Genomic DNA, 10,000 nt, shown 5'->3' with positions numbered 1-10,000 from the left:
ACCCGTCTCGGTTAGAGATTAAAACTCGCTCCATCAGCGAGGGGGTTCCGGCCTTTTCGTTTCGTTTCGGACGAATGCCTGGTCGGCGCTTCATTCTCGAGCCGCGGTTTTCAGAGGGGAGGTTCGCTGACGGCTATGCTGGGTATCCGCTACGGGAATGCCAGTCATGCTCCGGTTCGCCTCTTTCTTTTTACCCGACTAAAGTAAGCGCAGCTGCAAAGTTGCGCGAGAACCCAGAGGTCAGACGCCAAATCATTTGTAGACGACTCGAGTGCCGGCCGGGGTGTTGTACACGGTAGAGCAGTCCAAATTCACACTGCGATCTTTTGAGACTCAGCCCTTCAAATGAGACCGGAAGATTTGTCTTGCCAGATGAGACAAGTCCGCGATAAAAAATCTCATATGCTTGCGCGGCGGCTTGTCCAAGGCAAAGGCAAAAAAAAAAGAAGGCAGAAGTCTCAATCGTTCGTCAGTTGTGTGTTGTGGACTTGTCTTTTTTTTTTTTCGAGAGAGAGAGAGAGAAAAAAAAGTTAAAGACACGCGTTAAAGACAGATAAAAAAAAAAAGTAGCCAGCCGTAGAGCGGCACTTGAAATGATAATTTGGCCGTCAAATTTCATCTTCATATTTATATTGGCTCGCATTTTTTGCGTGGATATTGGACAAACACGATCAGCCGAGAGAAAATGAAAGCTTGAAAAAAAAAAAAAAAATTGGCGGTCGAAAGTAGATGAAATACCGCGAAAAAGAAAGAGAGAGAAGGAGAACGACAGACAGGAATAAAAAATAAGTTGGAAATGAAAAAAAATAGCAAATTTTCAAAAAATGTCAAAAAGCTGCTGAGCTTTGGCCGAAAGATGTGACTTGATATCTACGGAAATGAAGTCGATCCGACGGGCGAAGCGAGACAGTGTCAAAAAGTTGAAAAATAAGAAAAGTTGAAAAAATGTCAGAGTCCGAAAAAATGAAAAATTTTTCCAAGTCCCGACGACGGGGTAGTGACGCTGTAGCCGGGACTTGGGATGAATGAAAGCGGCTGAAAAAGAGAGAAAGAGCGAAAGAAAAAAAAAGTTGGAAAAAAATTTCTAAGTCCGAAAAATTCCAAGACCGGTTTTTTGGTGGAGACCGGTCGGCAGTTGAGCGGGCGGCCCGGCCCGGGCTCTGGTGAAAGTCCGGCGACCCTCTCGACTGCCCGGAACATCCACCACTTTCCTATATAGGGAAGAGGTTGTCGAAAATGAAAATTGAAAAATTTTCTAAGTCCGAAAAAATTGAAAAATTTTTCTAAGTCCCGACGATGGATAGTGAAGCTATAGGCGGCACTGGGACGAGCAAAGGCGGCTGAAAAAGAGAGAAAGAGCGAAAGAAAAAAAGTTGGAAAAAATTTCTAAGTCCTAAAATTTCCAAGACCGGTTTTTGGTGGAGACCGGTCGGTAGTTGAGCGGGCGGCCCGGCCTGAGCTCAGGTGAATGTCCGGCAAAATTTCGGAAATCAACTTTTTCGTACAGTTACTGCCCGGAACATCCACTACTTTCCTATATAGGGAAGAGGTTGTCGAAAATGAAAATTGAAAAAATTTTCTAAGTCCGAAAAATTGAAAATTTTTCTAAGTCCCGACGATGGATAGTGAAGCTATAGGCGGCACTGGGACGAGCAAAGGCGGCTGAAAAAGAGAGAAAGAGCGAAAGAAAAAAAGTTGGAAAAAATTTCTAAGTCCTAAAATTTCCAAGACCGTTTTTGGTGGAGACCGGTCGGTAGTTGAGCGGGCGGCCCGGCCTGAGCTCAGGTGAATGTCCGGCAAAATTTCGGAAATCAACTTTTTCGTACAGTTACTGCCCGGAACATCCACTACTTTCCTATATAGGGAAGAGGTTGTCGAAAATGAAAATTGAAAAAATTTTCTAAGTCCGAAAAATTGAAAAATTTTTCTAAGTCCCGACGACGGATAGTGAAGCTATAGGCGGCACTGGGACGAGCAAAGACGGCTAAAAATGGCGAGAAAGAGCGAAAGAAAAAAGTTGGAAAAAATTTCTAAGTCCTAAAATTTCCAAGACCGTTTTTGGTGGTGACCGGTCGGCGGGTGTGATGGTAAGCCCCGCCTGAGCTCTGGTGAAAGCCCGGCAAAATTTCGGAAATCAACTTTTTCGTACAGTTACTGCCCGGAACATCCACTACTTTCCTATATAGGGAAGAGGTTGTCGAGAAAGAAAAAAGTTGAAAAATTTTCTAAGTCCCGAAAATTTCCAAGACCGGTTTTTGGTGGTGACCGGGCGGCAGTTGAGCGGGCGGCCCGGCCTGAGCTCAGGTGAAAGTCCGGCAAAAATTCGGAAATCGACTTTTTCGTACAGTTACTGCCCGGAACATCCACTACTTTCCTATATAGGGAAGAGGTTGTCGAAAAAAAGAAAGTTGAAAAATTTTCTAAGTCCGAAAAATTGAAAAATTTTTCTAAGTCCCGACGACGTGGTAGTGACGTGGTTGGCGGGACTTGGACGTATAAAGGCCGATGAAAAAAAATGGAAATGGAAATGAAAATTTCTCGATTTCCGACGACGGTGTTTGGCAACGACTCTCTCGCCCGGCCACTGGTCGGCGCGAGAGAGGAGTGAGCGAGACCCGTCGATTCGAAAAGAGAAGCCGTCACACCGTCGAGGCGTGGCGGCTCTCAAGTGGGTTGGTCGGGCGTGTCGTGATGACTCGCGACCGTAAAAAATTCCCACTCAAATTCTCCCCATTTCCGACGACGGTGTTTGGCAACGACTCTCTCGCCCGGCCTCTGGTCGGCGCGAGAGAGGAGTGAGCGAGACCCGTCGATTCGAAAAAAAAGCCGTCACACCGTCGAGGCGTGGCGGCTCTCAAATGGGTTGGTCGGGCGTGTCGTGATGACTTGCGACCGTAAAAAATTCCCACTCGTCGAAAATTTTCTAAGTCCCAACTTTGAAAACGACGGTTCCTGAAAGTCGGCTGGCGGTTGGATGGGGCAATGTCCCCGTCCAATCGCTAAAAATGAGCCGGAAAACGGAGACATTATGCGGCGGAACATTAGTGGTTTTCCTTAGTATAGAAGAGGTCTCGATTCCTAAACTCGGAAAAATTTTCAGAGTCCAAAAATTTTCGAAGTGTCGAATAGTTGGTTTCTCGAATTGAAAATTTTTTTCAAATTTGCGACATTACGACAAGCAGCGATTGTAAAGCCCGGTCCAAATTTTTCAAACGAGTCTTACTTCTTGTTAGTCCGCCTGGCCGATACCAAAGAATGGCCGACCGTCGACTATCGGGCGAATAGACGGGTGAAAGAAATAAAGTCGAAGCCGGTGGTTGGATAGATATCGAAGGGAAGGCGAAAGAGGCGAAAAGGAAAGCGCGAAATTTCTTTAGTAGCTTCGACGCAAAAACTTTGGTATCGACGGGGAGCTTTGGGAAATGAAACGAAGACGCAGAATGGGAAGTTGTCCGGTTCGGCGTTAGTTGTAGTTTCATTTCCACCGTAGCTGAGCTCCTTTCCGCCCGCCACTTCACATGATTTTAGTTTCGATTCGTTCGATCGCGCTTGCACTGTCTTTGTTTTTTTTTCACTGCTTGGATCGCGGCTTTGCTCTAACCAGTTTAGCCCCATGCGATCAAAAAGTCTTAAAAAAAAAAAACCGTTGAACGGAGACGAACTCGATGAGCTGTCGGTGTGTGAAATATCATTCCTTCGGTAAAACCGTTTTCGAAATTTCCGATGGTCGGTATATGTAAAAATATATCCGAACCGCGATGTGGACGGGAATTCAAACGCCCGCTTCACCGATTGGTGCGACAGCTGAGAAGCTCGTCACTCGATCCAACGACTCTTGGTCGAAAAGTTCAGAAGAGGTGCGCGCGTCAAACATTTTTTTGGTTTCGGACGTTTCGTTTCTTCGGCACGTGTGGTTTGTCTGTGGCCGTCTGTGAGAGAAATCGGACGCTTGTTCTTTGTTATTTTACCGTAACAAGACAAGACGGGAAAGATTCTTTCTTCCAAACTTACGGCATCATAACCATCAGCGTTTACCGTCAGCGACGATACGGAAGAGAAAAGAAAATGGTGCGCGTCTTTTCACTTTTTGACACCGTATCAAAAAAAATTACCGTTCAGGCGGAAATGTGTGTGTGTGTGTGTGAGCCGAGAGATAAAAAATAAAAAAGCCACCAAACAGAACGCTTTCAAATTATTTCGTGCGGGCGTGCGCATATTTCACATTTTGCCGTTTGACGGAAGCTCGTTGTGTGGAACACAGAAGTGGAGATGGACGGAGTTGAAGGGGGGGCGAAGACGGCCCGGTCGGACAAAGTCAAGAGATTGAAATATACGAGAGAATTGGGTGGAAGTGATGGCAAATCTATAAAATTCAAAAATCGGATGAGATGCGAGGACCGCAAAATGTGGCGTCGACTCTGACTCTCTTTTACTACGAACTTCCCTTCGACGGAAGATATCGAGAGCTGAGCTGAGCGCCCGCTGAGTATGGCCGGCGTAATTACAAACGAGTTACGGTTGGAGCTATATCGATTGTACGTATCCCGAACGTTCATCGAACAAGCCAGATCAACTCGGCGCCCGGTAAGATGTACGCTCAGTTATGGCCATGACACACGAAGGGAGAATTCAAACGGCTGTGAGTGTACGGCCCGCCCGGAGTTGTGTGTAGGCAGTGACCTCTCAAGAAAAAACGTAAAAAAATTTTTTTTTGACAGTCACCGGTCTGCGACAAGTAATCAGTACGAAACTTGGGTGCAATGCAAAAAACATTTTGAGAATCCTTGCTTGACAACAACGAATCTAACACGATAAAAAAAACGATCCCCATCGGTGTACCGCTTGCTTTTCTCGCGCTTCGGCGCAGAATCGCTTATTCAGCTGCCCTTGGAATATGTTCGTTTCGTGCATACTTGATCTCGGTCATTCTTCGGTGAACTCTTAAAGAATTGCGCACTTTTATAGGGGTAGTCTGGTTGCTTGTCTCGACTTGAAATGATTTGTTTTTTTCCGCCCATGACTTTCTATACGATGCCTCTATGCTGGCCTCTGACCGCGGTTGTTCCGAGTTTTCTCTTTCTCTTCGAAAGTCTTTGCGGAAAATTCTGCCTCGTGTGACCGTTGAGCGGTGAGGTGTGTGTGTGTGTGTGTGTCGTGCGGGGTGATGCGAGAGTGTGCCTCGGCGGTGGAAAAATAAAAATAAAACTCTGAGCCCACAAAAATTTAAAAGATGTATGCTTGTCAGCTTAGTAAAGCAGGCTTGACTTATGAGCATACAGCACGCCACATATGACCGTCGAAAACCGTAATACGGGAAAAAAAGTTGATGAATATATCAAGACCGGTCGAATGAATCCGATTCACTTTGGGCTCATAGACCGTTGAATGGTCTTTGACTTTGGAAATTGAAATGAAAAAAATCCAACAAACGGATCGGATCGGTGTTTCTCTTCACTGGGACTCGCTGTGACACGCCAGGCGTTGCGATCAAAAATTTTAGTTTCCGAAGAAAAAGAAAAAAAACGAAAAACGTGTTGATTTGGTGTGTGTTTGGTGATGCGTGGGCGAAATAAAAACCCGCAACTCGCCGGATGCATATCAAACAAACATACACGAAATACCTGGTTGATCCTGCCAGTAGCATATGCTTGTCTCAAAGATTAAGCCATGCATGTCTAAGTACAAGCCGCTAGACGGCGAAACCGCGAATGGCTCAATAAATCAGTTATGGTTCCTTAGATCCACTCCATCCTACTTGGATAACTGTGGTAATTCTAGAGCTAATACATGCACTCGAGCCTCGACTGCGGGCTTTCGGGCTCGCAGAAGAGGTGCTTTTATTAGATCAAAACCAGTCGGGGCCGGGCTTTCGGGCTCGCGCACCGTACCAATTTTGGTGACTCTGGATAACTTCACGCCGATCGCACGGCCTTCGCGCCGGCGACGTATCTTTCAAATGTCTGCCTTATCAACTGTCGATGGTAGGTTACGCGCCTACCATGGTTGCAACGGGTAACGGGGAATCGGGGTTCGATTCCGGAGAGGGAGCCTGAGAAACGGCTACCACATCCAAGGAAGGCAGCAGGCGCGCAAATTACCCACTCCCGGCACGGGGAGGTAGTGACGAAAAATAACGATACGGGACTCTTCCGAGGCCCCGTGATTGGAATGAGTACACTTTAAATCCTTTAACGAGGAACCATTGGAGGGCAAGTCTGGTGCCAGCAGCCGCGGTAACGCTCCAATAGCGTATATTAAAGTTGTTGCGGTTAAAAAGCTCGTAGTCGGATGTCTGTCTTCGGCCGGGCGGCGCCGCTCTGAATCAAGGGTGTTGCGTTTCACGCTCTGGGAGCCCGGGTGTCAAAGCCCGACTCTCTTCACGGTCGGACAACATCGCCGGAGTGGTGGTCGGTGCGTCGTTGTTGTATCTGCGGCCAGAGTTGGAAAGTTCTTTCGGGTTCTTTTTTAAATTTTGGTCGTAGTTGACTCGATTCGCTCCACCCAGTCAATCGTTCGGGGTGCCCCTTCACCGGGTGTCTCGGGCGGCCGGCAACGTTTACTTTGAACAAATTAGAGTGCTCAAAGCAGGTGTATCCCAACGCCTGAATATCGCAGCATGGAATGATGGAATAGGACCTCGGTCCGATTTTGCTGGTCTTTTACTTTTGGACCCGAGGTAATGGTCAATAGAGACGGACGGGGGCATTCGTACTGCGGCGACAGAGGTGAAATTCTTGGACCGCCGCAAGACGAACAACAGCGAAGGCATTTGCCAAGAATGTTTTCCTTGATCAAGAACGAAAGTTAGAGGTTCGAAGGCGATCAGATACCGCCCTAGTTCTAACCATAAACGATGCCAACCAGCAATCCGTCGGAGTTACTCCAATGACTCGACGGGCAGCTTCCGGGAAACCAAAGTCTTTGGGTTCCGGGGGAAGTATGGTTGCAAAGCTGAAACTTAAAGGAATTGACGGAAGGGCACCACCAGGAGTGGAGCCTGCGGCTTAATTTGACTCAACACGGGAAACCTCACCAGGCCCGGACACTGGAAGGATTGACAGATTGAGAGCTCTTTCTTGATTCGGTGGGTGGTGGTGCATGGCCGTTCTTAGTTGGTGGAGCGATTTGTCTGGTTAATTCCGATAACGAACGAGACTCTAGCCTGCTAAATAGGTGACGGGTTTTATCAATTGAAACCGAAGGGAGTACGGAGGCGTCGGGATCAGGTGGCGGCGATTCGGGTCTCGGTGGGGACTGGTTCCTTTAGTGAGGCAATCTCTCGGCTTGGTTTCGTTGTGCTCTGTTCGTCGGGTGTACGGCCTTCACGGGTTGGTTGCCTGGCGGATGAGGTATGGCGGGGCTTTGTCGGGAATGTCTCGCGGGGGCTGGCTCTATTGTTATTCGGTCGTCGTCATCCCCGGCGATACCTTCTGCTCTCGCGTCCGTCACGCAGTCTTCTTAGAGGGACAAGCGGCGTCCCAGCCGCGTGACAGTGAGCAATAACAGGTCTGTGATGCCCTTAGATGTCCTGGGCCGCACGCGCGCTACACTGAAGGAATCAGCGTGTTTCACTCTCCCTGTCCGAAAGGACCGGGTAACCGCTGAACCTCCTTCGTGGTTGGGATTGGGGGACTGCAATGATCCCCATGAACCAGGATCCCTAGTAGGCGCGGGTCACTAGCCCGCGTCGATTACGTCCCTGCCCTTTGTACACACCGCCCGTCGCTACTACCGATTGAATGATTTAGTGAGGCCTTCGGACGGGCTTGTCGGGGGGTGCCGTCGAGTGGGGAGCAATCTCTGCCCGTGCGGTGCCTACCAACGGCGAGACTGAAAGATGGTCGAACTTGATCCTTTAGAGGAAGTAAAAGTCGTAACAAGGTTTCCGTAGGTGAACCTGCGGAAGGATCATAAACGAACAAGACAAATGTTTTGCGCATATGGCTTTGGTTGAGCACGAAACAACTAAAAGTTGCAAAACAAAAAAAACCCCATCAAAAGTCTTTCGGCGTAAGACATCGTATGAACTATGTGTGGGTTGACGGAAGAAAATCATTTATTTTGAACGGGTATCAGGCGCTCTGATGCGCGGTGGTTTAAAGCGGATTCGCCTTTTCAAATTGATTTTTCTTTCCCTCTCGGCTCAAAAAAAAACACAAAGTCTTTCGATTTGGTCTATGGCCGTGAGCAAATTCTTCCTGCTTCGATGTGAATGTCTCTATAGATTCATTCGACCTTTAGCGGCGCTCACAGTGTTGACGTTAGTAGAGTGAAGAATACGATAGCCCGCCTGGGCCGCGAGTACCGAAGGAACAATAAAGGAGATTTTATAAAGTCTTAGTCCCTAAATCAAACACTTTGAAAAATAAAAACTCGGTGGATGGAGAGTCGGAAAAAAAAAAAACATCAAGATTTTGAACGGGTATCAGGCGCTCTGATGCGCGGTGGTTTAAAGCGGATACGCCCAATCGAAATTGTTTTTTTTTGTTTCTCTCTTCGTCTTCGGGATTTTTTGATTCTCGGTGGGGGACGAAAGTGTGAGACTTTACTCTGGACGTTCTTTTCGGGCGTAGATACTCGTGGTTGCGTGCGTGTGCGTCGTATAGACTAACACTCCAAAGCCCGACACTATGCCGTTGAAAACCGAATGTTTTTTAAGCTTGCCCTTCGCCCTCTCGATGAAGTAGGAAGAATTCAAAATCACAATAACACACTAAACCCAAATTCTAGTACGAGTGTTTATCGGAACATTTTCTTTCTGGCTTTCTTTCTCCGCCCTCGCATTCATTTGCTTGGGCGGGTTGGAGAAAAAGAGAGAAGAAAACGAATATGTCGTTTTATATACGACCCTGAACGGTGGATCACTAGGCTCGTGGATCGATGAAGAGCGCAGCAAAGTGCGCTAATCCATGCGAACTGCAGAACACATGGAGCATCGAAATCTTGAACGTAAATGGCGGCCCAGCTTCTCGCTCGGGCCACATCTGACTGAGGGTCGGTCGAATGATGAACGAACAGAGATTTTTTCAGTCTTGGTTTTGCATGTTGGGTCGCGGCGAGATTTATTTTTCACCCGGCCTGACCGCATAAAAGCTCCCGAATCTCTAACGTCTGGGTGCCGCGCGACTTAAGTGTCCGCGATGCCTCAAATACAAAAAAGGGGGAAAAATAAAAGAAGGTTCGCCCCTGTTTTGTTTTTTTCCTCTCTATTCAAAAGAAACCTTTTTCGATGGCAAAACAGATGGGAAATTTTGAGCCAACTCAAAAAAAAAATTTTAGAAATAAACACATCTTCTCGAACAAGGTGTCGGCTGCGTGTGCGCGATATACCGCTTCAACGCGAGTTTAGTTGTGTGTGTGCGCCGGGCGTGTCGAAGTGTCGACCACCGCGAATTATCACTCACTCTAACCGCTCGTTATGCAAGCTTGGTTCGCGCACGACGCGTTGTTTCAATACAAAAAGCCGCAGGACGCCCTGTCACTTTTCGTAAATTAATTTTTGCGAATAACGAGAGACTCGCTTTATTTCGAAAAAAAAAAATTTGAACCGGCAATTATTCAATCTTTCCCGGCTTTAAAACGCCAAAGTCTGCCGAGCTAGATAAAGTGTTGTCTCCTTTGAAAACAAACAATTCATTCTGACCTCAGTTTAGATGAGACTACCCGCTGAACTTAAGCATATCAGTAAGCGGAGGAAAAGAAACTAACAAGGATTCCCTTAGTAGCGGCGAGCGAACAGGGATGAGCCCAGCACCGAACCTCGCGCCCGGTTGAGCGGGTGCCGAGGAATGTGGTGTTCGGGAGGATCGTGCGCGTCTGTCCGGTATCTATCGTCCAAGTCTCCATGAACGGGGCGAGCAACCCACAGAGGGTGTCAGGCCCGTAGATAAGACGAGCCGAGACCGTGCATCGGATCCCTTCCCAAGAGTCGGGTTGCTTGAGCGTGCAGCCCTAAGCGGGAGGTAAACTCCTTCTAAGGCTAAATATCGCCACGAGACCG

The 10,000-nt window shown here is 47.7% G+C and overlaps 3 non-coding genes across 3 annotated transcripts in view; all 3 read left to right on the top strand.

The window, feature by feature from the left end:
- The window catches only part of LOC124319804, a 4,575-nt gene extending 4,211 nt beyond the window's left edge, over positions 1 to 364 (top strand). Inside the window, exon 1 of the ribosomal RNA XR_006913490.1 lies at positions 1 to 364. This exon is cut by the window's left edge and continues 4,211 nt beyond it. This is a non-coding gene — a ribosomal RNA (large subunit ribosomal RNA).
- A 5,254-nt stretch (positions 365 to 5,618) lies between these two features.
- On the top strand, positions 5,619 to 7,914 carry LOC124319802. The gene has a single exon (XR_006913488.1). It is a non-coding gene; the product is annotated as a small subunit ribosomal RNA (ribosomal RNA).
- A 931-nt stretch (positions 7,915 to 8,845) lies between these two features.
- LOC124319800 lies at positions 8,846 to 8,998 on the top strand. Its single transcript, XR_006913486.1, has one exon. It is a non-coding gene; the product is annotated as a 5.8S ribosomal RNA (ribosomal RNA).
- Positions 8,999 to 10,000: the final 1,002 nt, after the last annotated feature.

This window comes from Daphnia pulicaria, unplaced genomic scaffold (assembly GCF_021234035.1).
Source record: "Daphnia pulicaria isolate SC F1-1A unplaced genomic scaffold, SC_F0-13Bv2 h1tg000201l, whole genome shotgun sequence".
In the NCBI taxonomy this organism is placed as follows: Eukaryota; Metazoa; Arthropoda; class Branchiopoda; order Diplostraca; family Daphniidae; genus Daphnia; species Daphnia pulicaria.
The sequence above is the reverse complement of the archived record's forward strand: the minus strand, read 5'-3'. Positions and strand labels throughout refer to the sequence as shown.